The following is a 26,850-nucleotide window of genomic DNA, read 5'->3' as shown; positions in this document are numbered from 1 at the left end:
TTTGCAAAAAAAATCTATGTATTTGATAAAGTCAACTTAATATAACAAAACCAAATTGAAATAGCTTATTAAAGTGTCCTTATATAAAAATGGCATTATGATGTACAGTAAAATGCAATAAAAATGTGACACTAGTTCTTACATCGAATTTTCAGACGTGTGTGTGTGTGTGTGTGTGTGTGTGTGTGTATGTGTGTATGGTTGGATCCTGTAAAGAGGAGCCGAGAGACTGAGAGCATGGGGTGGAGCTCAATGGTAGAGCACTTGCCTGGCGTGTGAGCCCCTGGTTGGATGCCCAGCTCGGAGGGGCGGGGAGGGAGGGAGTGATGGCATGTAAAGAACATGTAAAGACACGTAAGGATGACACGTAAAGAACGACCTTAGAAGGCAGTCAGCCCTAGCAGCTTAGGCAAAGAAGCCCAGCTGGATGTGAATGTCACACATGCAAGGTGTGTGCCCGGCATTGCTGGGTTCTGGTATTTTACGTGGCACCCCCGACACCAGGAGGGCTTCGTAGGCCCAGCTGTACCAGGGGGCACCCCTGAAGTTCTTCCCAGAGGTCACGTTCCAACACTCCAAAATGCACCCCCAGTTCCACGAGTCTGCTGGACGAAAAGCTGGGGAAAAGTTGCAGTTGGAAGACCAGCTGATAAGCGATGCGGAGATTTCTGAGCTGCGAGCTGGCCCCGCGCGGGAGCACAGGACGGCGAGTCCTCAGGGTCCCTGGCCTGGCTCCAAGCCCGGACACTGGCTCCACTCAAGGGCAGGCGAGGAGCCGCAGCCCAGAGCCCACGCGCGCCTGCGTGTCGCCACCATCCCGCCCTCTTCCAGAACGTCATCCGGGTCTCGGAAAGGGGCGGGTCTGGACGAGGGGTGGGCGGTAGCGGAAAGGAAGCGCGTCGTGGGAGGCTGGAGAGTAGGGAGGGAGGCAGGCCAGGGGAGTGGGCGTGGCCGGGGGCGTGGCGGAGCGCGCGCAGTCACGTGACGTGCGTGGCGACGTGTCGGCCATCTTGTGTTGTTGAGGCTGAGGGCTGACTTGGGTTCTGAGAGACTCCCTGTCCCGGACCGCAGGTAACCAGTGGCTCTGTCTCGCTCCCCTGCCTGGCTCCGCTGCGCGCCCCGGCCCTGCCGCCGCGTCCCGGGCCGCCTGAGCCTCACTCGCGTCCCCGCAGCTCCGGCCCAAGCCGGCCGCATGGACACCCCCCGGGCTGCCCAGCCAGCGGCCGCGGCCGGCTTGGGGCGTCTTGGCGAGGGGACAGGTCAGGTGAGGGGCGGGAGGGGGCTGCCTCCCGGGCGAGGGGCGCCGCGGGGTCCGGGCCCGGGCCGGCCTCGGGGGAGCCCCTCTGCCGGGGCCCCCGAGGCGTCGCGGGGGTCTCGGCGGCGGGCGGAGGGCGGTGGGCAGCGTCGGGCCGGTTCGCCCCGGGCCCCGGCGCTCGCCTGGCGCTGCCCCCGGAGCCCGCCCAGCCTCGGGGTACGCCGGGTAACAGCTGCCGCGGCCGACAGCTGCCCCGGGCCGGCCCGCGGGAGGTGCGCCCCGGCTTTCCCCCACCCAGCATCTGCACGACGTGGGGGGAAGGCTGCTTCCGTGGTGAGCGGACTGGGTCTGGACCAGGCCCGAGGCAAGGTGGAGCCATGATGGGATCCTAGGACGGGCGGGGAGCGTCGAGCCCCTGGAAGCTTTTGGGATCCGAACGTTCTCGGCAGGTTGAAGCGGGCATTATTGTCAGCCTTAGGTGTAAAGCAGTTTTCCCACGAAGCACTCCGAGCACTTCAGTTTTGTGTGGCTGAAATAGAGATCAAGCGAGCACGGCAGTCGAGTATTAAAGAAACAGATTGGATGCCCGTGTTTGGGAAGCAGTGACTGTGCTTTGCATTTATCTAGTCCTGCTCCTCCTTCCTCCCGTCCCCCATCAGTTTCCTGAAAGTCAAAGCACTTAAACACACTTAGTCTCTCTGTAAGAAAGATGGTAAGTATATCCAATATAACTTGTAAGAAATGAACGGTCTAGAACCTCCGAATGGGCTTCTACCCAGTGCTGTGTAACTTGGATTACAAGCAATTTTAGTCCCCAGTGTTGTATTCTGGGAAGATGTTTTTTCCTTAAGTAGTGTCTTCCTTTTTGGAGACTAATGACTACCTAGATTTAGGAAGGAAATTTTTATTATTTATTTATGGTCATCCTTTCGGTACCTTAACTTTAATCCTATTGGCCGATCTGGCCTTGAAGAGTGTGGCTTTTTTGGTTAGAACACAAATGCTCTCATTCATTGATGTTTTTTTTATTTTTATGTTTTGCTAGTCAGTGTAGCAGCTTTTGGATTGCTTAAACTGGAATATGTACTTTTTGTTACGTCAGATGTTACATCAGAGGAGGACATTGGAAAAATAATTTAAAAGTGGCATGTAGCTGGGAAATTGGCACGTGATCCTTTGACAGCACAGGTGATGATAGTAATTTATTAGAAAGGAAAAGACTTCACACTCTTTTGGTACTGGACAAAGGACTTTAGAGTTTGGAGATTGGGGAGGGAGAAGGCACTATGTATTTCCATTCATTCACTCTTTGACAAACATTGCGTCCTTATCTATACATAACTGTTGAGTAAGAAACAAAACTCCTGTCTCCATGAAGTTTGTTTCTAAACAGGAAAGTAAATTCATAGGTGAGATAACAGATGCTCCTTGACATAATGATGAGGCTATGTTCCTGTGGTAGGAAGCCTTTTTTTTTTTTTTTTTCTTCTTCTTCTTCTTGCCAAGGGCCATTGGGTATTTATAACATCATTCTGGACCGTACAAAATTACCAATACAGGCAAATGGGCCTCGGGCAGCCAAGAAGAAGCATTATGTGTCTGTACTGTCATGTAACCGAATGATTTTGTGGACCTTATATGGTTTCCCACCCCTTTACCCATTTTAAGTTGAAAATATTCAAGTTTAAAAAATGAGTTTACTGGGGCTGGGAAGGTGGCTCAGTGGTAGACCGCTTGCCTTGCATGCCTAATGCCCTGGGTTCGATTCCTCAGCACCACATAAGCAAAAAGAAAAAAGCCGGAAGTGGCGCTGTGGCCCAAGTGGTAGAGCGCTAGCCTTGAGCTGAAGAGCTGAGGGACAGTGCCCAGGCCCAGAGTTCAGGCCCATGACCGGACCCAAAAACAAACAAACAAACAAAAATTGAGTTTGCTGGGCTGGGAATATAGCTTAGTGGTAGAGTGCTGCCTAGCATGTATGAATCCCTGGGTTCCATTCCTCAGTACCACATACACAGAAAAAGCCAGAAGTGGCCCTATGTCTCAAGTGGCAGAGTGCTAGCCTTGAGCACAGAGAGGTTCAGGGACAGTGCCCAGGCCCTGATTTCGAGCCCCAGGACTGGCAAAAAAAAAAGTTTTACCTAATTTATTACACATAACAGCTTAGCCACACAGTCTACAGTAGAGTCTTGGCTATTTCTCTTTAGGATCTCTTGGCTGGGAACTGAATACTGTCACTGGCCAGCATTACCAAAGGGTCAGAATTCAAAGAATGGTTTCTGCGGAGTACATAAAATTCAAAATTGAACAGTCCAAGTTGGCGACCATCTTTATAGTGATAGGGAAAAAAATAGGATAGGGAGTTCCGGAGGAGTATATTTTGGGGCAGTACTGTGGTTTGAACTTAAGGTTTTCTGCTTGCTAAGCAGGTGCTGGCCTGGACCACAGTCCTCCTGTTTATACTTCCTGCTATAGCTGGAAGGTGCACCTTACCATACCTTTTTCTGTTGAGATGGGATCTTGAACTTTTATGCCTGTGCTGTCCTGGAACCTAGCTCCACACATATTAGCATCCTGATGTAGATAGGATTGCAGGTGTGAACTACCAGCACCCAGCCCAGGAGGGATTAATTTTAAGTTGAGGCCCAACTCCCTGAGAGGGTAAGCTGACTTTTTTTGGTAGTAGTGGTACTGGGGTTTGAACTCTAGCTTGCTAGATAGGTGCTGTGCCACTTTGCTTGCTGGAAGCTAACATTTGGAAAGAACCTGAGGCTTCTGAGGCAGAAGAGGCAGGAGTGAAAGGGAATCTAATAGGAAATATGTGTACATAACTCCTTAGTATAAAGATGAGATGGATCATTCACTGTCCATCCTGAAATGTGTATCTTTTTCCTTTTTTCTTATGACTTGTGGTTTGGGGCAGGGTTTTGCTTTGTGGCCAAGGCTGACTTTGAACTCCATAGGTATGGAGCCTAGGCTGGCTTGAAACTTGGAACTTGTGAATATCTCCTGAGTACTGAGATTTCATTATGACTCAGAAAAGAAAATCAGATTATAGAGACATAAATCAACATTTCCCACCCCATTTTGAAAAATGCAGGATGTTCATATATTTTAGGAAGTTAAAAATTTCCTTTCTTAAAAGTAAGTTTTAAAAAATGAGATTAGTGCTATACTTTAAGTATTAGTCAAAAGGAATAGTTTATTAAGAAGAAGCTCTTAGTTGGGTGCCTCCTAGTTACTCAGGAGATGATCCAGAGGATCACGGTTTGAAACCAGCATGGGGAAGAAGTCCATAGGCCCTGTCTGCAAAATGACCAGCACAAAGCCAGGCTGAAAATGGGCTTTAGTGGTAGAGCAGGCAAACTGAATGTGAGGTTCTGAGTTCAAACCCCACTATTGCCCAAAAAAGGGGCTATCTTCGGAAATTCTAGAATATTTGGAAATGTAAAAGAAATGAGGAATTCCCATCGACGTTTAGACACAGGTGATACGAGTATATTAATTTACCCTTAACTGTTTAGTAAAGAGTTTCTTTTAATTCTGTATTGTTTAGTTTTAAATACTTCAGAAACTCTCCTAGTTTTTTTTTTTTTTCTTTTCTCTTTTCTCAGTTGTGGGGCTTGAAGTCTGGGCCTGAGACTGTCTCTCAGCTCTTCAGCTCAACGCTAGCTAGCACTCTACCACTTGAGCCACAGTGCCACTTCTGGCTTTTTCTGTTTATGTATGCTCAGGAATCAAACCCAGGGCCTCATGCATGGGAGGCGAGCACTCTGTCCCTAAGCCACATTCCCAGTCCTCTCCTAGGTTTTAAATATCCTTTATAGTATTTCTTCTCCTTTTCATTCTTCCGCTGTTACCTTTTAGACTAGTTCTTAAATTCATCTGATGCTTAATAAACTAGGGAATTACTTTTTGTTTCCTTCTACTTTGTCTCTAGTTTCTTTTAAGTGTCCTCTTTCATTTTAGTTTACTTGAATATAATTTTTTGGTTTTGAAGCATTTTTGCTGATGAATTGTCTATATGGAAAATAATTTGTAGCAGACTTGCCTCAAAATCAGGTAAAGATGGAAATTACAAAGTCAGAATGTGAATGGAGTTCTGGCTTGTAGAGGACATAATGATGATAGTGATGAGGTAGTGTTTGAACTAATTACATTTCTCCCTCTTGTTCTTTTGTTGAAATTTTGAAATGAAGTATAATGTCCTCGATGTTATATCAGCTTGTTTCATCTCATGACTCTGCATTTTAATATTCCATATGTCTGTTCTCTTCGTTAATCTTTACAATGGAAGATATACTACTGAAAGGGATTGCTGTTTGGGAGGACTTTCTGGGTGAAAAGAGTACTGCTGTCCCTTGCCCTTCTAATCTTTTGATGTGTGCTATTTTTAAAAACTGACTTTGTAACTCGATTAGCTTCTACTGATTAAATTTTTCCATACTTTCTGTTTTATTCTATAGTGGGGACCAGTCTCATTAGGTTGAATCAACAGCCTACGTTGGTGTTAATCCACATAACTTAGAGGCAAGTTACAAGTCCATTTTTCTTTAACAATTTGAATTGCCTTAACATTATTTAGTCATTGTTACAAAAGTCTGAACCTAAATCTTTTCTTCTCACTAGTGTTTTAAGATTTCTAATCAATTTTGGATGCTCTGAAGATTTTTGTCTTTTTTTTGTGTGTGTGCTGATACTGGGGCATAAACTCAAGGTCTCATGCTCTTCCTCAGCTTTTTTGCCCATGGCTAATGTGCTGCCACTTGAGCAACACCTCCAGTTCAGCATTTTGCTCGTTAATTGGTGATGGAGTCTAATGGACTTTTCTTCTTGTTGATTTTGAACCATGATACTCTAGGTCTCAGCCTCCTGAGTAGTTAGGATTATGTGTGTTAAACACTGGTTCCTAGCTCCAGAATTTCACTATTCTTGACCATATTATTATTCTTCTAAAATTTTACCATGAGTGGAAAATGGGAATGGAAAATGATAATGTTGAATTGCCTTTAATTTTATGTGAGGTTAGGAGAAGAGGAAATTTGAAAAACGAAAGATTATTCCCTTTAGTAGCCAACTTCATTTTATAAAAAGTGTTTTCAAAGTATTTCCCTAACTAAAGTACTTAAGGAGCACAATTATATATTGCCTTATTAACTATAAGGTTTTATTAACTTGAACTTACCTTGTAATAGAAAATATCCTGGAGCTAGTTCTCATGAATTAGGCCCATAGGAGAATTTTTTTGATTTACCCACTTTTCCTTCTGCCATAATTGGATGAACTTTTAGAAAACATGATGACTATTTTTTGCAAAATTAAATCAAAGGTATAAGTCTTTTTTGGTGCTTGAACTCAGGGCCTAGGCACTGTCCCTGAGCTTGTGTGTGCAAGGGTAGCACTCTGCCTTGAACCACAACTCAAGCTGTGGCTTTTTTGGTAGTTAATTGGAGATGAGTATCTCATGGGTTTTCCTGCCTAGCATTAGCTTGGAATAGTGAACCTCAGATCTCAGCCTACTGAGTAGGTAGGATTTTTGGCATGGGCCACCAGTACCCAGCCATGTGACTTTCTTAAGTTGCTTTTGTTTTTGTTAATTAAATTGTCAACTTGTAATTACTTATTTTTTAAAAAAGATAAATACTAAAGTTATTTAAAAGTGAAAGGAAAGCCCTCTCTATGTGGAGAGGGGCTCAAAAAAGAGTTCCAGTTATTTTCTTGAGACGGTGTTGCTGTATATCCCATACCTGTCTCAAACTCACCATCCTCCTGCCTTTGCCTCCTAGTGCTGGTGTATGCCATCATGCCTAAGTTACTATTTTAAAAATATCCAACACATTATTTGATTCTCGCTAAGAAACTACTTGCAGCTAATATATTACAGCCTTGTCATTTGAAGTGTCACCATCTTGCAGAAATTTATTTGTTTATTTAATTTATTCGTGTACCAATACTAGAGCTTGAACTTAAGTCATGGACGATATTTTTCTGCTTAAGCCTGGCACTCTACCAATTAAGACACAGCTCCAATTCTATTTTTTTTTTTTTTTGCTGTCTAATTAGAGATAAGAATCTATGGACTGTTAAAAGGACCTGTCCAGGCTGGCTTTGAACTTTGATTCTCAGCTCTGATCCTTTTGAGTAGCTAGGATTATAGACATGAACCATTGTGCCTGGATTCCTTCTTCACATCCCCCCATCCTCCTTCTTTTTTTCTTTTTCTGGTTCCTGGGCCTGTACTCAGAGGCCTTATACTTGCTTAGCTTGCTTGGTCATAGTTGGCACTTTACCACTTGAGTCACACCTTCAGCCTGGTGTTTTATTTGTTAATTGGAGATGGGAGTCTGCAACTTTTTGGCCCAAGGTTTGTTTGCAACCTTGATCCTTAACAGTTCAGTATCGTGAATGGCTAGGATTGTAGACATGAGCCACTAGCATCTGTCTATCTTGGATTTTTTTTTTTTTTTTTTTGGGTCCAGTCCTGGGGCCTGAACTCTAGGCCTGGGCGCTGTCCCTCAGCTCTTCAGCTCAAGGCTAGTGCTCTACCACTTGAGCCACAGCACCACTTCTGGCTTTTTCCCCTTATGTGGTGCTGAGGAATCGAACCCAGGACCTCATGCATGAAAGGCAAGTGCTTTACCATTGAGCCACCTTCCCAGTCCCTCTATCTTGGATTTTTAAGATGATTCTTATCAACATACCATTATGAGTATGTTGTGATTGTGCAGCAGGAAGCACATCTGGAGCTTTGCTCCTTGGATAGTTTGGTAGTTGTCAAATTTCTGGGTACTTGATACATGTAGAGGATTTTCATTGCTGTGATGCTACTCTATTTTTCTGTCAGATATTCTGTAATAGTTAATAACTTGTGCCAGTGGCTCATGGCTGGAATCCTAGCTACGCAGGAGGCTTGAGATCTGAGGCTTGTGATTTGAAGCCAGCACAGGCAGGAAAGTCCATGAAACTCTTTTTATTTTCAGTGAATTACCAAAAAAGCTGGAAGTGGAGCTGTGACTCAAGTGGTATCTCTGAGCGAAAAAGCTCAGAGACAGTGCCCAGGTCCTGAATTTAGGCCCTAGGACTGGAACGAAAGAGTTAACAACAAAATAATAACAAAGTCCTGTAATATATGGTTTTGAATAAAATCCCAAATAACAATCTCTCCGAGGCACTGTAGTGTTAATCAGCATCGTCAGAATCATTTAGGCTTTTTGTAAAAGAAAAAAAAATACATTTTTCATCCCTCTTCTGTTTCTTTGTTGTTTTTTTTTTTTTTTTGGTTGGTCGTGGGGTCTGAAATTGGGGCCTGGGCACTGTCCCTCAGCTCTTCAGCTCAATGCTAGCGTTCTACCATTTGAGCCATAGTGCCGCTTCCGGCTTTTTCTGCTTATGTGGTGCTGAGGAATTGAACTGAGGGCCTAATGCAATCGAACCGAGGGCCTCATGCATGCAAGGCAAGCACTCTACCACTGAGCCATCTTCCCAGCCGTCCTCTTCTGTTTTTTGATGAGAGTGAATCTAGACTCTGGGCTATGTTGCCTAGGTCATGAACTTCTAGGCTCAAATGATCCTCCTGCCTTAGACTCCGAAGTAGCTGGAACTACTGACATGTTTCACTATGCTGCCAACAAATCTAGTTTATAAACATACCAGGTGATTCTAGTATTTTAACAAGGTTTGGAACTATTTCCTATAAAATATATTCATGATAAAAAGCTTTCAGTTTCCTAAAAGAATGCTAGGTGATTTACATGTAATGCTTTTTTTATTTACAGTGTTAAAAGGACCTGAACAGTCTACTCTAACCTCTTGCTGTGAACCAGCAGAGCTTTTGAACAGGTAAGTTGGAAGAGAAGCACAAAGTTGGAGGCACATGCAAATATGTGATTTGTGATTTGAAATAACTTTTAAAATTGTTTTGGTTGTGCTGTGGACCTTGCACAAACTAGGCAAGTACTTTGAGTTGCAATCCAGTTCTCACAGAGATTTTGCTTTTATTTTCATACTGTTATTCCTCGTGAAGTTATGGATAGTGAGTAGAAACTTCTTTTCTGGTGTCTCAGATTCTTTATGAACCAGACAAATAGATGACCTTTCTTGGAATGAGTGTGGTATGAATTTGTGTCAACCTATTGCAGTGACTTATTTTTGTTGCTGATCCTAGCTTTTGAACTCAGGGCCTGAGCACTGTCCCTAAGCTTTTGTGCCCAAGATTAGTACTCTACCACTTTGAGCTACAGCTTAATTTCTGGCTTTAGTAGTTAATGGGAGATTAGAGTCTTAAGGACTTTCCTTCCCAGGCTGGCTTTGAACTGTGATCCTCAGTTCTCAGCCTCTTGAGTAGCTAGGATTATAGGCTTGAGCCATTGGCACCTAGACTGTAATGTTACTTTTTTTTTGGGGGGGGGGGGGGTCCGGTCCTGGGGCCTGAACTCTGGGCCTGGGTGCTGTCCCTCAGCTCTTCAGCTCAAGGCTAGCGCTCTACCACTTGAGCCACAGCTCCACTTCCGGCTTTTTTCTTTTTGCTTATGTGGTGCTGAGGAATCGAACCCAGGGCCTCAGGCATGCAAGGCAAGCGCTCTACCACTGAGCCACCTTCCCAGCCTCTGTAATGTTACTTTTTGATGGCAAGGAATAAGAAAAGAAGTGCTTTGAAGGCAAATGTGCAGAGGGGCCAAAGTATTGTAAGAGAACCCAAGAGCAGTTGACTGTATGATGGACATGAATAGCAAACTAAAGCATTCTCAAGGCAAGATAGATAGATAGTTAGATAGTTCTCCCAGTTGGTTAGATGTGTTCTCTGTTTCTTTTTTGTTCCTGTCTTTGTGAACCTTCTGTTGTGTGGCCTTTTGTGCTTTAACAAACACGTGGAAGAACATGGCTGCTTCATTTCTGAAGCCTCACATGAAGCCAAGCTCTCATGTTACTAGCCAGCTGATTGTCACTAGCCAGCTCAGTGTTCATATTTCTATTTCTGGGAAGGAAAATTTGATGAATTATACTTGGCTCAGTTTTCTCTTAGTAGTGTAATTAGTGTTAGCATGAGTTTGGGGTCTAGTTGTGCAAACATAGCTGAAAAGGTCCTGCTCCAAAAAGGTAGAAACAGAATTCTGTAGAAGTTTCTAGGCAATTTTTGTCTTTTCTAGCATTCTGTATGTATAATTTTACAGTTTTATGTGTCCTGAAGAGTTAATATATACACATATTTCACCAAGTACCCTTTAGGACTTAGCAGGTTTTTTCTTTTTTTCTTCTTTCTTGTCGTTCGTGGGGCTTGAGCTCTGGGCCTCTACGCTGTCCCTCACCTCCTCAGCTCAAGGCTAGCACTCTACCACTTGAGGCAGAGCGCCACTTACGGCTTTTTCTATTTATGTGGTTCTAAGGAATCGAACCCAGTGCCTCATGCATGCAAGCACTCTACAGCTGAGCCACCTTCCCAGCTGTTGGTGATTATTTAGAGATAAGAGTCTCAGACTTTGCTGCCTGGGCTAACTTTGAACTGGGATTTGCAGATCTCAGCCTCCTGAGTAGCCAGGATTATAAGCATGAGCCACAGGACTGGCTGAAATTACATTTTTATATTCTAGAATAATTATATAGTGCTGGAGATTGAATCCAGAGCATTGTACATTGGTAAGCATATTATTTACCATTGAGCTCCATTCCTAGTTCCTGAAGTAGACTTCCTTTTTTTGAGACAGTCTTTGCTTGTAGTCTAGGCTGGCCTCAAACTTGAGATCTTCTTGCCTTCTAAATTGCTAGGATGATTGGTGTGCCCCAGCATGCCTATCTACTTTTAAAAAGTTTATATGTGTGTAATGTGTGTGTGTATGTGTGTGTACATGTGCATGTATATACGTATACATATATACATGTATATACATGCATGCACACACACATATGTATGCATACATTTCTATCTATGTATGTGTATTATATATATATATATATGCATTTTTATATATGTATTTTTGTGTGTGTGTCTGTGTGTGCTGGTCCTGGGGCTTGAACTCAGGGCTTGGGTGCTATCCCTGAGCTGCTTCTGCTCAAGGCTAGCACTTTACCACTCTACCACTTGAGCCACAGCTCCACATCCAACTTTTTTTGTTTTGGTAGTTGGTGGAGATAAGAGTCTCACACACTTTGTTACCTGGTCTGGCTTTGAACTGTGATCCGCAGATCTTAGCCTTCTTAGTAGCTAGGATTTCAGGTGTGAACCACTGGAAACCAGTGTACGCGCACGCGCGTACACACACACACACACACACACACACACACACACACACACACGGTCTGAACCACTGGAAACCAGTGTACGCGCACGCGCGTACACACACACACGTACACACACACACACGTACACACACACACACACACACACACACACACACACACACACACACACACACACAGTCATGGGGCCTGAACTCTGGGCCTGGGCGCTGTCCCTCAGCTCTTCAGCTCAAGGCTAGCGCTCTACCACTTGAGCCACAGCACCACTTCCGGCTTTTTTCTTTTTGCTTATGTGGTGCTGAGGAATTGAACCCAGGGGCTCATGCATGTAAGGCAAGCACTCTACCACTGAGCCACCTTCCCAGCCCCACAGGTGTGTTTATATATATATGTTTATATATATGTGTGTGTATGTATGTGTCTGTGTGTGTGTGTGTGTGTGTGTGTGTGTGTGTGTGTGTGTGTGTGTGTGTGTGTGTGTGTATATTTGTTTTTGGTTGATGGTGGGGCCTGAACTCTGGGCCCGGGCGCTGTCCCTCAGCTCTTCAGCCTCAAGGCTAGTAGTGCTCTATCACTTGAGCCATACATAGTGCCACTTCTGGCCTTTTCTGTTTATATGGTGCTGAGGAATCAAACCCAGGGCCTCATGCATGTGAGGCAAGCACTCTACCACTGAGCTACCTTCCCAGCCCCAAAAGTTTATCTTTTTGAAGTACTATTTATTTTGTTTGTAGAGTATGTACATGTTCTATATCATTTTTTAAAATAATTTTTTATTGAGATTAAGTGATTATATAACTTTTACAAATTTCACAGTATTGTGGGATAATGCTACTTAAAGTCACAAACAGTTCTGTATCATTTTTATAAAAACCTTCCAGAATCTTGGATTCCTCTGAAAACATGTTTGTGTTGAGATTATAATACAAAATAGCAATGCTTATCGCATTGTAATTTTTCTGAAAGTGGTTCATCTTTGCTTATTCTTAATTTTCTACAGCAATGGGGAAGATAGCAATAATACCTTTTCTTATTAGAGTCACCTTTAGTGGCCAGTTATTTGGAGACCTGACTTTATTTCAAATTGTCCTGGAGGAAGTCTTGGCCATACTCTAGAATTCTTCCTTCTTAGTTCTTTGTAGAGACTGAAATAACAGTAATACTGTTTTGTAACCCTCCTCCCCCATGTACCCCTAATCCTGGGGCTTGAATTCAGGGCCTGGCACTGACCTTCATTTTCTTTTACAGACACTCTTTCTTTTGTTTGTTTGTTGGTCATGGGGCCTGAACTCTGGGCCTGGGCACTGTCCCAAGGCTAGCACTCGACTACTTGAGCCACAGGGCCACTTCCGGCTTTTTTTTTCTTCTGCTTATGAGGTACTGAGGAATGGAACCCAGGGCCTCATGCATGCAAGGCAAGTGCTCTACCACTGAGCCACCTTCCTAGCCCCAGACACTCTTTCTTTTTAGGTTTTTAAACTTTATTACCTCTGTGTGTGTGTGTGTGTGCGTGTGTGTGTGTTTTCCTTTTTCTTTTTGCTGCTTGAACTTAGGGCCTAAGCACTGTCTCTGAGCTTTTGTGCTCAAGACTAACATTCTACCACTTAAAGCCACAGCTCCAGTATTTTTTTTTTGTCAGTCGTGGGGCTTGAACTCAGGGCCTGGACACTGTCCCTCAGCTCTTCAGCTTAAGGCTAGCGCTCTACCACTTGAGCCACAGTGCCACTTCAGCTTTTTCTGTTTATGTGGTGCTGCAGAATCGAACCCAGAGCCTAATGCATGCAAGGCAAGCACCCTACCACTGAGCCACCTTCCCAACCCCACTACTGTCTTTTTGATGGTTAATTGGAGATAAGAGTTTTATAGTCTTTCCTGCCCGTGCTGGCTTTAAACTGTAATCCTCAGATCTCAGTCTCCTGAGGAGCTAGGATCACAGTATGAGCCACTTGGCTTCCTTCTACTGCTACTGCTACTGCTGCTGCTGCTGCTGCTGCTGCTACTATTACTACTACTACTACTACTACTACTACTACTATTATTTTTGCCAGTCCTGGGGCTTGAACTCAGGGCCTGGGCACTGTCCCTGAGCTGATTTTGCTCAAAGCTTATATTCTACCACTTGAGCCCACAGCTCCACTTCTGGCTTTTTCTGTTTATGTGGTACTGAGGAATGGAACCCAGGGTTTCATGCATGTTAGGCAAGCACTCTACCACTAAGCCACATTCCCAGCCCACTTCTCCCATTATTGATTAAGTTTCTGGTAGTATGTTAACAAGAACATGATACTCTTGCTGTATTAATGTGAAGGAATGGGAGTTTGGGGGTAATAGAACAGAATGGAAGATTGGGAAATGATAGTCACTTTTCACAAAACAAATTCCTCTAAAAATTGCCAAGAAATGGAAAGTTAGCAAAGCAGCATTGAACAGTATATATCAATATATAGTAAAAAAAAAATGTGTGGACTTTGAGGAAGAGAGATGTAGGTTTATTGTTTTGTCATTTAGTACATGAAGTTTTAGACAAGGTAAATTTCTGGTAGCCTAATTCTCCTACTTAGCAAGTTTATCCTAGGATTATAGTAGGGTTTAAAAAAACAAAAATGAAGGCCAGGCAACGTGCGTATGCCTGTAATCCTGGTTACTTAAGATGCTTAGATCTGAGTATCACAGTTAGAAGGCAGCCCTGAGGAAGAAAGTCCGTGAGACTTTATCTCCAATTAACTACCATAAAGTTGAAAGTGGAGGTGCAGCACAAATGGTAGAGCACTAGCCTAAGCTCCAAGGACCTGAGTTTAAGCCCTAAGACCCATACACTCACACAGTCCTCTTCCCCTCAATCTAAAATGCCCATGTGGCTAATATATGCCTGTGACTATGTTCCACTCAGCCTTTGTAGTGAGATCCTGTCTCAAAAACAAATGCCTGCTGTGTGATAAATATGCTTTTAGTGATAGCTTAAATTTTTTTCATTTTAGTCAAATATTTGACTGTTTACTTTGTGCCAGGTTCTAGACTAGCAAAGTGGTGAGCAAAACATACATTGTTTTATCTTCATGAGCCCCAGTAGAGAGGATTCAAATAGTCACATGAATAAGTCCTCCACTATGAGGACTTTCTGGTCTTAGAAAAGATACAGTATCAAACCCTATCCTATATAGTTTGTGAGTGTCATGTTTTAGACCTGTGTATGTGTGTGAGTGAGAGTGTGTGAGTTGTGGGGCTAGGTGCTGTCCCTGAGGCTCTTGCTCAAGGTTAGTGCTTTACCACTTTAAACTATAGCTCCACTTCTGGTTTGGCATGCTAGGCAAGCACTGAACCACTACTGTACTACTGAGCTTCATTCTGTGTGTGTGTGTGTGTGTGTGTGTGTGTGTGTGTGTGTGTGTGTGTGTGTGTGTGTGTGTGTGTGTGTACACGTGTGTGTCTGTGTACTGGGGCTTGATTTCAGGAATGGGCACTGTCCTCTTAGCTTTCTTATTGTACACTGGCACTCTACCACTTAAGTCATATCTCCATTTTTCCTGTTTTTTTAGTGGTTAATTGGAGATAAGAGTCTCAGACTTTCCTGTTTGGGTCTGGCTTTGAACTACAATCTTCAGAGATCTCAGCCTCCTGAGTAGCTAGGATTACAGGCATTTTTACTGTCATTTGATCCGATGTAAACCTTTTTATGAAAATACTTGTTTTCTCAAACACTTGAAAAATAATTGGCTATGGAGGGTATCATTGTTTCCATTTTTGTCGGTCTTGGGGCCTGAACTCTGAATCGAGGGCTTTTTGCATGCTAGGCAAGCACTCTGCCACTAAGCCACATTCCTAGCCTGTATAGTTCATTTTCAACGTTGTGTCTAGTGACATTTATTATTTTTTAAAATATAATTTTATTGTTATTACTAAGGTGGTATACTGTGGGGTTATCATTTCATAAGTCAAGTACTGAATATGTTTCTTTTTTTTGGAAAATGTCACCCCTTCTCTTCCCCCCAGTGTCACCGTCCCATCCCTGCCTACACATTACATAGTTCATTTTCCTCTTTACTTCCCATTGGAAATGCTTATGTATAGGGAATAAGATTAGTGCAGTTAATACTGGTTATTGAGATGCCAAAGGCATTCTTTTTTTGAGAGGTGGGGAGGGGTGCTGGTACTGGGGCTTGAATTCAGGGCCTGGATGCTGTCCCTGAGCTTTTTAGCTCAATGCTAATGCTCTACCACCTGAGCCATGGTCTTCTTCTTTTTGGTAGTTAATTGGAGATAAAGAGTCTCAAGGACTTCCTGCTTGGTCTGGCTTTGAACTGAGATCCTGGGATCTCAGCCTCCTGAGTTGCTAGGATTGCAGGTGTGAACCTCTGGTGCCTGGCACCAAGGGCATTCTGAATGTCCTTTTTTTCTTTTTGTGAGTACGGCACTAATAGAATACTGATATCATGTGGTATCATTAACTTAAATGATGTTAAAGTGCCAGCAGTTTTACCCATCATATGATCACTGTCAGAGCCATCATAATGAAAAAGGCAAGGGATTTCTGAATAGGATTATGATGAAAATCATTTGGGTATCACATATGCTCTGAAAGAGTTTTGATGTCTGGAGGCCATACTTTGTGAATAACTACTTTGAGGAGTGGAGCAATTCTTTTTTTTTGGTTCTGAGACTAGGATGTTTTTGCTCATTGGCTATTGTTCTACCAATGGAGTCATGCCTCTAACCCCTAGAATAATTCTTAGTATTACAGTTTACATGCTATACTCATTTTGTTTGTGTGTGTGGTACTGGGAACAGAACCCAGGGCCTCAGGGAAGCTAGGTAAACTGTTTACAACTGAACATACCTAGCCTAGAATGTGTTCTTAAAAATAATTTCAAAAAGGGCTGGGAAGGTGGAGTGCTTGCCTTGCATGCATGAGGCCCTGGGTTTGATTCCTTAGCACCACCTAAGCAGAAAAAACTGGAAGTGGCTCTGTGACTCAAGTAGTAGAGCACTAGCCTTGAGCTGAAGAGCTGAGGGATAGCACCCAGGCCCAGAGTTCAGGCCCTACCACTGACCCAAAAAAAAAAAAAAAGATTTAAAAATTGTTTGAAATTGGATGAACGCATCATTGAGGTTTAAGAATATTTTTGGTTCTGAGGATTGAGCTCAGCGGCTTTTTTTTTTTAAGGTACTTTTTTATTGTGAAAATACCATACAGAGGGGTTGCAAATACATGGGCAAGGTAATGAGTACATTTCTTTTTTTTTTTTTTCTTTTTTAATTGTGAACATACTGTACGGAGGGGTTACAATTACATGGGCAAGATAATGAGTACATTTCTTATCAAGTATTGCAGCCTCCTCCTTTGTTTACCCTTCACATCCCTTCCCAGCCTCCCCCCATCTTCCCCCCCCACCCCAAAGTTGTAAAGTTCGTTTTCGACATGACAACTTGTACTTCTGAGCTCAGCGGCTTATAGATGCTAAGTACTCCCTTTGCCATTGATCTTGAGAACCTTCATGGAGGATTTTAGAGCTTAGGAGATAAGGATTTAAGGAAGTTGTGATCAACTATAATTCCTTTTGAAAGTAATTTATGCCACCTCAATCAAACTTGTGCTGTGGTTAATATGTCCCCTCAGCCTCCACTGTCTTAACTGCTATAGGTGTGTATATATGTGCGTTTTTGAGCATATGAGATGTGGCTAGTTTGATTGAGGAAATTTTTGAGACAAGGTCTTGTTATGTAGTCCAGACTGGAGTTGAATTTGTGATTCTTCAGCCTCAGCTTCCTGAATACTATGATTATAGGCTTGAGCCACCACGACTGGCTCACATTTCCTTAGATTTACCTTGTGTCTTTTTTCTTTTTGAAGATCCCATCCAAGATGTCATATTAGATTTAGTCATGTATCCTTGCCTTCTTTTGGCTTGAGACTTTGCCTCATTTTGATATCCTTAAGTTTAAGAGCTATTGCAGGTTAAGTATTTTGTAGAATACCTCTTTCTTTCTCTTAAGAGTTTATTTGATATTTTTCTCACAATAGATTGGGGTTGTGGGTTTTGGGATAGATCCTAGATGGGGCAAAGGACATTTCTATTACATCATATCAAGATCTTGTACTATGGACATGATTGATACAGTTGATAAACTTGGATCCTTGTCATGTTTGTCCCTTGCAGACTGAATTTAATTTTTTTGTATGGCACTTGTACTTAGGGTTCCTGCTTGACCTTTTCGCTCAAGGTTGGTGCTCTTCCCCTTGAGCCACACCTCTACTTCTGTCTTTTTTACTGGCAATTAGAGATAAGAGTGTCTCAGACTTTTTTGCCCTGGCTGGCTTTAAGATTCGGTTCTCAGGTTTCAGCTTCCTGAATATCTAGGATTACAATCTGAGCCACTTGTGCCTGGCTTAAAACCTTTTTTTGGAGAAGAAATTCTATTTACTTTTAGTAAGCTTAGTCTTTAAAAAAAAGTTTTTGAGTTGTAATTTACATATAACAAAATACCTTCATTTTAAGTATACTCGTACATTTTGATGAGTTTTGATAAATATTTGTGTAGTGATAAATAACCTTTTCATCACTCCCCCCATTAGTTGCCTTTTTTCTTAAAGTCATTTCTCCTCCTTCTTGCTAATCTGTTTTCTGTGATTATAGATTTTAATTAATTTATTTATTTTTGGTTCTGGTACTGAGGCTTGAACTCAGGTCTATGCGCTCACTTGGCTGTCCATTCCAGCTTTTAAATTTTATTGTTGTTATTAAGGTGTTGTTCAGAGTGGTTACTTTTTTATGTTAGGTAATAAGTACATTCCTTTTTTCTTATACTTCTGCCTTTTTGCTGTTTAACCGGAGAGATCAGACTTTCCTGCCTGGGCTGTCTTTGAAGCAGGATCCTCAGATCTAAGCTTCCTGAGTAATTAGGATTTCGGTGTGAGCCACCAGTGTCCTGCAATTTTGTCTCCTGGCATTTTATGTAAACAGAATCTTTAAGTGTGTGTTCTTTTTTATCTGGTTTCTTTTTCCTAACTTAACATCTGTGATTCATCCACATCTCATGTATTATTATTATTAATACTACAGCTACTTGTTAGAAAGGGGCCCTGACACTTGAGGCTTTCTCTCAACCCTTTTTTTTGCTTCAATTCTTTTTTCTTGTTCTTTTTTTTTTTTTGTTCTGTTGTAGGGCTTGAACTTGGGGACTGGGTACTGTCCCTGAGCTCTTTACTACAGGCTAGTATTCTACCCCTTTAAGCCACAGCCCCACTTCCTGTTTTCTGTTGGTTAATTGGAGATGTGTCTCAAGGATTTTCCTGCAGGTGCTGGCTTTGAACTGTGATCCTCAGATTTCAGCCTTCTAAGTAGCTAGGATTACAAGTTGTGAGCCACTAGCACTTTGCTTGCTTTAATTATTTTTCTGGAAGAGTCTTTCATTTTTGCCTGGGGCTATCCTTCAGATCAAGGTCTTTTGCCTGCCTCCCAAGTACCTGGAATTATAGCAGTATACCAATATACCCAGCTTATTTATTGAAATAGTCTCACTTTCTGCTTGGACTGGCCTTGAATGGCAATCAAACAGTTCTCTGCCTTCTAAATAGCTGGCATTATAGGTAAGGTAAGCCACTATGCCTGATCTTGATATGTTCTTAATTGTACTATTTTTTTCTAGTTATACCATTTGTTTTAATTTAACCGTTGTAAAAATAGCTATAAAAGCCAGGCACCAGTGGCTCACGTCCGTAATCCTAGTGACTCAGGAGGCTGAAATCTGAGGGTTGTGGTTCGAAGCCAGCCCCGGAAGGAAAGTCCATGAGACTCTTATCTTCAATAAACCACCACAATACTAGAAGTGGCACTGTGGCTCAAGTGGCCGAGAGCTAGCCTTGAGCTGAAGAGCTGAGGGACAGCGCCCAGTCCCAGAGTTCAAGACCCATGACCAATGACCAAAAAAAAAAAAAAAAAGATATAAAATACAGCAAATCTGTCCTCAAATCTGAAGCATATGTATGCTTTGATAAATTCAGCCTGGTTTACTTTTAATGTATCTATATTGTTAGTAATATCTGTGTCACACATACTTTTCTGGTTTTAAGGGTTATATATTGATCTTAGCCATAAATCATCTTTGTTCAGAACCCTTTTTCCTATGGAGTTCATGCTGTGTGACAATACAGTGTTTGTTCTTATTATAAGATGTAGACATTGTAGTATCACTTTTGTATTTACTGTCTTTCGTATTCTTTTCTTTTTTTTTCTTTTCTGTTTTTCTTTTTTGCCAGTCCTGGGGCTTGAACTCAGAGCCTGGGCACTGTCCCTAAGCTTCTTTTGCTCAAGACTAGCAGTCTTCCACTTGAGCCACAGTGTCACTTACCTCGTTTTCTGTTTATGTGGTACTGAGGAATGGAACCCAGGGCTTCATGCATGCTAGGCAAGCACCCACCACTAAGCTACATTCCCAGCCCCTCTTTCAGAGCTACTCTTTCCTGCCATTATTCTAAAGTATGACTTCAGTGTCCTAGGCTCCTGGTTTCTTGACTTTTACTTCCACCTCAAATTCCTTAACTGCTTCATTTTATCACAGGCCTATCTTTTGGCCTTACTAGAATTTCAGAGATGTCTGTTCTTACTTCCTTTCCCACTGTGTCTAGATCACGCTTTTGTCAGTATTGATACTTCACTCTTTTACTCACCAAATCTTAACCCTGGCTGTTAGCTTTCAATCTTTTATACTTTGTTTACCAAGTTGGAGAAAGAAGACTGCAACGCTGCATATAGGCTAAATGCAATGAGGTGTCTTGGATTGGATCCTGGAATAGAAAGGGGACATTGTTAGAACTGGTGAAATCTGAATAAACTCAGAACTTCAGTCAGTAGTGTTGTACAAATTTGATCTCTTACTTTTGAGGGATGTAGTGTGGATAATAATGGAGGAAACTGGCGTGGGAATGTGACTTAGTGGAAGAGTACTTGCCTACCATGCATGAAGCACTGGGTTCGATTCCCCAGTACCACGTAAACAAATAAAGCTGGAAGTGGAGCTGTGGCTCAAGTGGTAGAGCTCTAGCCTTGAGCAAAAGAAGTTCAGTTCAAGCCCCAAGACTGGCCAAAAATAAAAAAAATAAAAGTAGAGGAAACTGAAAGTTTCATTCTCTTTGTATTAAAAAATAAATTAACCATTATTTTAAGTAAAATTTATTTATTTATTTTTGTCAATCATGGGGATTGAACTCAGGGCCTGAGCACTATCCCTAAGCTCTTTTTGCGGGGCTGGGAAGGTGGCTCAGTGGTAGAGTGCTTGCCTTGCATGCCTGAGGCACTGGTTCGATTCCTCAGCACCACATAAGCAAAAAGAAAAAAGCCGAAAGTGGCGCTGTGGCTCAAGGGGTAGAGCGCTAGCCTTGAGCTGAAGAGCTGAGGGACAGCGCTCAGGCCCAGAGTTCAGGCCCCACGACTGGACCCCCCCCCCCCCAAAAAAAAAAAAAAAACAACCAAAAAAAAACCCTAAGCTCTTTTTGCTCTAGGCTAGCTCTCTGCCACTTTGAGCCACAGCCTTACTTCCAGATTTCTGGTGGTTAATCAGAGATAAGAGTCTCTAGGTTGGGAGGGTGGATCAGTGGTAGAGTGCTTACCTTGCATGCATGAGGCCCTGGGTTCGATTCTTTAGCACCACATAATCAGAAAAAGCCGGAAGTGGTGCTGTGGCTCAAGTGGTAGAGCACTAGCCTTGAGCTGAAGAGCTGAGAGACAGCGCCCAGGCCCAGAGTTCAGGCCCACAACTGACAAACCAAAAAACAAAAAAACAAAAATAAAAAACCAAGAAAACATTGTCATTTAAGTCTACTTATCACAGTAGATAGGAGTAAATGTTTCTTTTTTTTTTTTTTTTTGTCGGTCGTGGGGCTTGAACTCTGGGCCTGGGCGCTGTCCTTCAGCTCTTCAGCTCATGGCGAGCGCTCTACCACTTGAGCTACAGCGCCACTTCCTAAATGTTTCTTTTTCTTTTCCCATTTGTTCTCTTAAACTTCATCCTTTCTGATTTCTCAGACTTTAGTTACATCATATTTTTGCTAAATTGTCTCTTTATCTTGGCCTCTAGTATTCTCTCCTACTTTTTTTTTTTTTTCTTCCCAGTAACAGGATTGAACCTAGGGCTTCAAATTTGCTAGATCAGTTGAACTACAACTCAGCGACTCTCCTTTCCCACTTTTTTTTTTTCCTCTTTGTTATTTGTCCTAGGGCTTGAATTTGGGGCCTAGGTGCTGTTCCTGAGCTTTGGACTCAAGGCTAGTGCTCTACCACTTGATCCATAGCTCCAGCTCTGGGGTGGCTAATTAGAGACAAGAGTCTAACAGACTGACTTCAGAATCCTTAGATCTCAGTCTCTTTAGTAGTTGGGATTATAGGCTTGAGCCACTGGTGCCTAGCTCGCACTTTTTTTTTTTTTTTTTTGGGTCCGGTCATGGGGCCTGAACTCTGGGCCTGGGTGCTGTCCCTCAGCTCTTCAGCTCAAGGCTAGCGCTCTACCACTTGAGCCACAGCGCCACTTCCGGCTTTTTTTTCTTTTTGCTTAAGTGGTGCTGAGGAATCGAACCCAGGGCCTCATGCATTGCAAGGCAAGCGCTCTACCACTGAGCCATCTTCCCAGCCCCCTCACCCCCTTTTTTTTAAACATTCTCACTGTTACCTTTGCTCAGGTTGGCCTCAAACTTGGTATCTTCCTGCCTCCTCTAGAGCAGTTGGGATTATAGATGTGCACCTACAGCTTATTTTGTTTGCTTGTTTTTCTCTTTCTCCCTCCCCCCTCTCTCCCCCCCCCCCTCTCTCTGCCACTCTTGGGGCTTGAACTCAGGGCCTGGGCACTGTCCCTGAGTTGCTTTTGCTCAAGGCTAGCACTCTACTGCTTTTTCTGTTTATGTGGTACTGGGGAATCGAACCCAGGGCTTCATGCATGCTAGGCAAGCACTCTACCACTAAGCCACATTTCTATCTTCTCTCTCTTTCTCTCTCTTTTTTAATGTAGCCCAGATTTTCTTGAAACTCTTCATCTTCTTCCTTAGCCTCCCAAGTGTTGGGATTACAGGTGTGTAGCACCATATCTGGTTGGTACTTGGGATTTGTGGGTATGGGTGTCACTTGGCTTTTCTGCTTAGGAATGGTGCTGTAGTACTCGAGCCATTCCTCCACTTGCAGGGTTTTCTTTGTACCAGCCCTGGGGCTTGACCTCAGGGTCTGAGTACTGTCCTTGAGCTTTTTTGATCAAGTGGAGCCACAGCTTCACTTTCTCGGTTTTTTGATGGTTAATTGGAGATGAGTCTCATGGATTTTCCTGCCCTGGCTGGCTTCACACTGTGATCCTTAGATTACAACCAGTTATGAATCACCAGCACCTGGCTGGGGTATTTTCATCTAAAATAAAGTACAGAATTCTTTTTTGTATTTAATTTCACCCTTTTATGCTAAAATTCTTTTTTTTTTTTGTCAGTCATGGGACTTGAACTCTGGGCCTGGACACCGTCCCAGAGCTCTTCAGCTCAAGGCTAGGTTAGTGCTCTGGTACTTGTGCCACAGTGCCACTTCCAGTTTTCTGTTGGTTAATTGGTGATAAGAGTCTCATGGACTTAACTGCCCGTGCTGTGTTTGACAGGTGATCCTCAGATCTCATCCTCCTGAGTAGGTAGAATTACAGGCACCTTGAATAGCTATGATTACAGGTATGAGCCACCAGCACCTGGCCTAAATTTTTTGTTGTTCTTGTTCTTGTTGGTTGTGGGGCTTGAACTCAGGTCATGAGGTCTTTTGCTCATGGTTCTATTCAGAAATAAAGATTATTATTTTAGAGATATATTTACATATACAATGTGTTTTAATATGTATTAGATATAGTCATATTCTCTATATTCTGTAATTTGCTTTGAACACAATATAGTTCTTATAAAATTTTAATTTTTGATTTTTTTTGGTTGGTCGTGGGGCTTGAATTCTGGGCTTGGATGCTCTTCAGCTCAAGGCGAGTACTCTACTGCTGGAGCCACAGTGCCACTTCTGGTTTTCTAGTGGTTTTTATTGGAGATAAGAGTTTCACGGACTTTCCTGCCCAGCCTGGCTTTGAACTGCGATCCTCAGATCTCAGCCTCTTGAGTAGCTAGAGTAGCTAGCATTACAGGCGTGAGCCACCAGTGCCCGGCTTTGTAATTACTTTTTTACTCAGTTATTTTTACTAGACTTGCATCTTAATCAGGGGTTGTCATTTGTATTTCTTGTTCTTTTTTTTTTTTTTGTGTGTTGGTTGTGAGGCTTGAACTCTAGGCCTGGGCACCGTCCCTCAGCTCTTCAGCTCAAGGCTACCTCTCTGCCACTTGAGCCACAGTGCCACTTCCAGCTTTTTCTGTTTATGTGGTGCTGAGGAATCAAACCCAGGCCCTCATGCATGCAAGGCAAGCATTCTACCACTGAGCTACCTTCCCAGCTCATATTCCTTGTTCTTAATGGGTCTGGCTAGATGCCTTAACAGATAATAGGGTTAGCTATTGCCAGATAATGTTGCTAGCATCCATCAGATTTTTATATTGAAACAAAATATTTTAGTATAGGATTTTCTTTAGAACTCCCAATCTTAGATATTTCTGTACGTGAAATGTATTATAGCAAATGTAGGGCCAAGTCTTCCGTTCCTTGAGGTACCTGATAGTAATAATGACAGCTTTCAACCTTTTGTAGTTTTGTAAATAAGTCAGTTGGGAGCATGTTCCTTTTCTCTTCTCCAAAATAAATACCCTTTGTTGTAAATTTTAAAAAAGTATAAAGAAAATAAAGATGTTCCATAGCCCTTAAGTATTGGAGATCTTGCAAATTAGCTTGATCTTTAACACTTTCATGTTGTTGTGCATGTGAATATGAGTACATATGTGCACATACGTATTTGTGTGTGTGCTAGTTCTGCATCTTGAACTCTGTGCCTTGCTCTCTGAGTTTTTTTTGTTGTTGTTTTTTTGGTTGTTGTTGGTGGGGCTTGAACTCTGGGCTGTCCCTGAGCTCTTCAGCTTAAGGTGAGCACTCTACTACTTGAGCCGCCGCCCCACTTGTGGTTTTCTGTTGTCTAATTAGAGATGTGAGTCTCTCAGACTTTCCTGCCTGGGCTGGCTTTGAACTGTGATCCCCAGATTTCAGCCTCCTAGGTAGCTAGGATTACAGTTGTGAGCCACTGGCACCCAGTTTCATTAGTATTTTTGTTAGAATTGGAACTCTACCGCTGGAGCCATGCCTCCGTTTCCAACTTTTTGCTTGTTAATTGGAGATAAGAGTCTGAATGGGATAGCTTCAAACAGCAGTCCTCAGATCTCAGTCTCTTGAATAGCTAGAATTATTGGTGTGAGCCACCTGTAGTTGGCTTTTAACAGCATTAAATTTTTTTTTTATTGTAACGGGATTTGAAATCAAGACTTCACAATTGCTTAGTAACTCTACCACTTAAGCCACAACTCTTCTCCCCTAATTTCTTTTTCTCTTTTAAAAAGTTTTATTCCGAATGCCTATTTGTAGAAGGTAACATAATTTTATAGATCATTAGAAAAACTCAGTTCTTTTAAAAATGTTACAAAACAGTAGCCTGTGATTATACATTTACTGTGTACCTTAAGAAAAATAAGTTGATAGTGTGCTATAATTACACTGCAGAAAACTTTTTATTCTACCATACAAAACTGACCAGGGGTAGTGCCTGAATTTATAAATGTCCATGAAACCAGCTATTTAAATGTAAATGTATTGTTATTATTATTTTGTTGTTGTTGCCGGTTGTGGATCTTGAACTCTGGGCCTGGGCGCTGTCCCTCAGCTCTTCAGCTCAAGGCTAGCGCTCTACCACTTGAGCCATAGCGCCACTTCTGGCTTTTTTCTTTATGCTTATGTGGTGCTGAGGAATCGAACCCACTGAGCCGCCTTCCCAGCCCCTCGTAATGTATTATTTAGCATGGAAGAACATAAATATTCAACTGAAGTTTCATGATTCATTTTCTGAATTTTTGCCATCTATTTTTTGTTTGTTTGTTTGTTTGTTTGTTTGTTGTTGTTGGTCAATGGGGCCTGAACTCTGGGGCTGGGCGCTGTCCCTGAGCTCTTCAGCTCAAGGCTAGCACTCTACTACTTGAGCCACAACCCCACTTTGGGCTTTTTCTGCTTATATGGTGCTGAGGAATAGAACCCAGGGCCGCATGCATGCAAGGCAAGCCACCTTCCCAGCCCTTGCCATCTTTTTCTTAAAAGTAATTATTTACATGACAGTTATGGAAATAAATTTTCTAAATATTTTAGAAAATAAATTGACATTCTTTTTTGTAGCTCTCCTAAATATGTTAATTGTGACAAATACTTACAAAGGTGGGCACCAGTGGCTCAAGTCTGTAATCCTAGCTACTCAGGAGGCTGAGATCTGAGGACTGAGGTTCAGAGGCAGCCCAGGCAGAAAAGTTTGTGAGTCTTATGTTCAATTAACCAGCAAAAGCTGGAAGTGGAGATATGGCCCAAGTGGGAAATAAGTATTTTTGGACTAAGTTAATGGATCCTTGGTGTTGCACAGACCATTCCAGAGGTTGGCTTCTGTGATAAAGGAATATTGTTAGCATCAACAAAACAAGTTAAATGCAATGGATGAAATAGAAAGCTCTCGTTGGTGTTGAGTTGGGAGGTAAAAAACAGTAGATTGAGTTGGGAGGCATAGATTGTGAGTGATGGGAATCTGACATACTCAAGAAAGAGTCTTGACTATGCATAATATGTTTTTAGAGATAGGCTGTGACCAGACTGGTATTTTAGAGAAAGAAGTTGGGGCTGCACACATGGCTCAGTTGGTAGAGTGAAAGCGTCAGGTATGGAGTTTGAGTCTTGGTCTTGTACTTTTTTTTTTTAACCAAAACAAAGGGGGCTGGGAAGGTGGCTCAGTGGTAGAGTGCTTGCCTTGCATGCATGAGGCCCTGGGTTCAATTCCGCAGCACCACGTAAGCAGAAAATGCTGGAAGTGACGCTGTGGCTCAAGTGGTAGTGCACTAGCCTTGAGCTGATGAGGACAGTGCCCAGCCCCAGAGTTCAGGCCCCGTGACCAACAAAAGAAAAAGAAAAAAGAATAGAGAATGAAGTTGATCTTGAGGCTGAGTCAGGGAAACAAATTAGGTTTGATTCCTCCTCCTCCCCACAAAGGGTTTCACTATCTAGACCAAACGAACTGGCCTTAACTGGCTATTTAACACAGGCTGACCTCAAATTAAGTATTTTCCTCAGTGGTTTCATTATAGGCATGCACCACCCCACTCATCACTCCTAGTAAACAAGAGATGAAAGAGCTAGAATTATAATGAAGTATGCAAGAAGAATCTTGGGATTTAACCGGATCTTAGG

The 26,850-nt window shown here is 42.6% G+C and overlaps 1 protein-coding gene across 3 annotated transcripts in view; it reads left to right on the top strand.

Moving 5' to 3' along the window:
* Nucleotides 1-1,013: 1,013 nt before the first annotated feature.
* Nucleotides 1,014-26,850, top strand: part of Gigyf2 (GRB10 interacting GYF protein 2) — a 148,667-nt gene continuing 122,830 nt past the window's right edge. For all 3 annotated transcript variants that reach the window (XM_042679050.1, XM_042679049.1, XM_042679048.1), the window contains exons 1-2: nt 1,014-1,071; nt 9,028-9,091. The gene's annotated coding sequence lies outside the window, so the exon portion shown is untranslated. The remainder of the gene's footprint in view (nt 1,072-9,027; nt 9,092-26,850) is intronic.

This window comes from Dipodomys spectabilis, unplaced genomic scaffold (assembly GCF_019054845.1).
Source record: "Dipodomys spectabilis isolate Male_0828 unplaced genomic scaffold, ASM1905484v1 ptg000051l, whole genome shotgun sequence".
NCBI classification, from domain to species: domain Eukaryota; kingdom Metazoa; phylum Chordata; class Mammalia; order Rodentia; family Heteromyidae; genus Dipodomys; species Dipodomys spectabilis.
The sequence above is the reverse complement of the archived record's forward strand: the minus strand, read 5'-3'. Positions and strand labels throughout refer to the sequence as shown.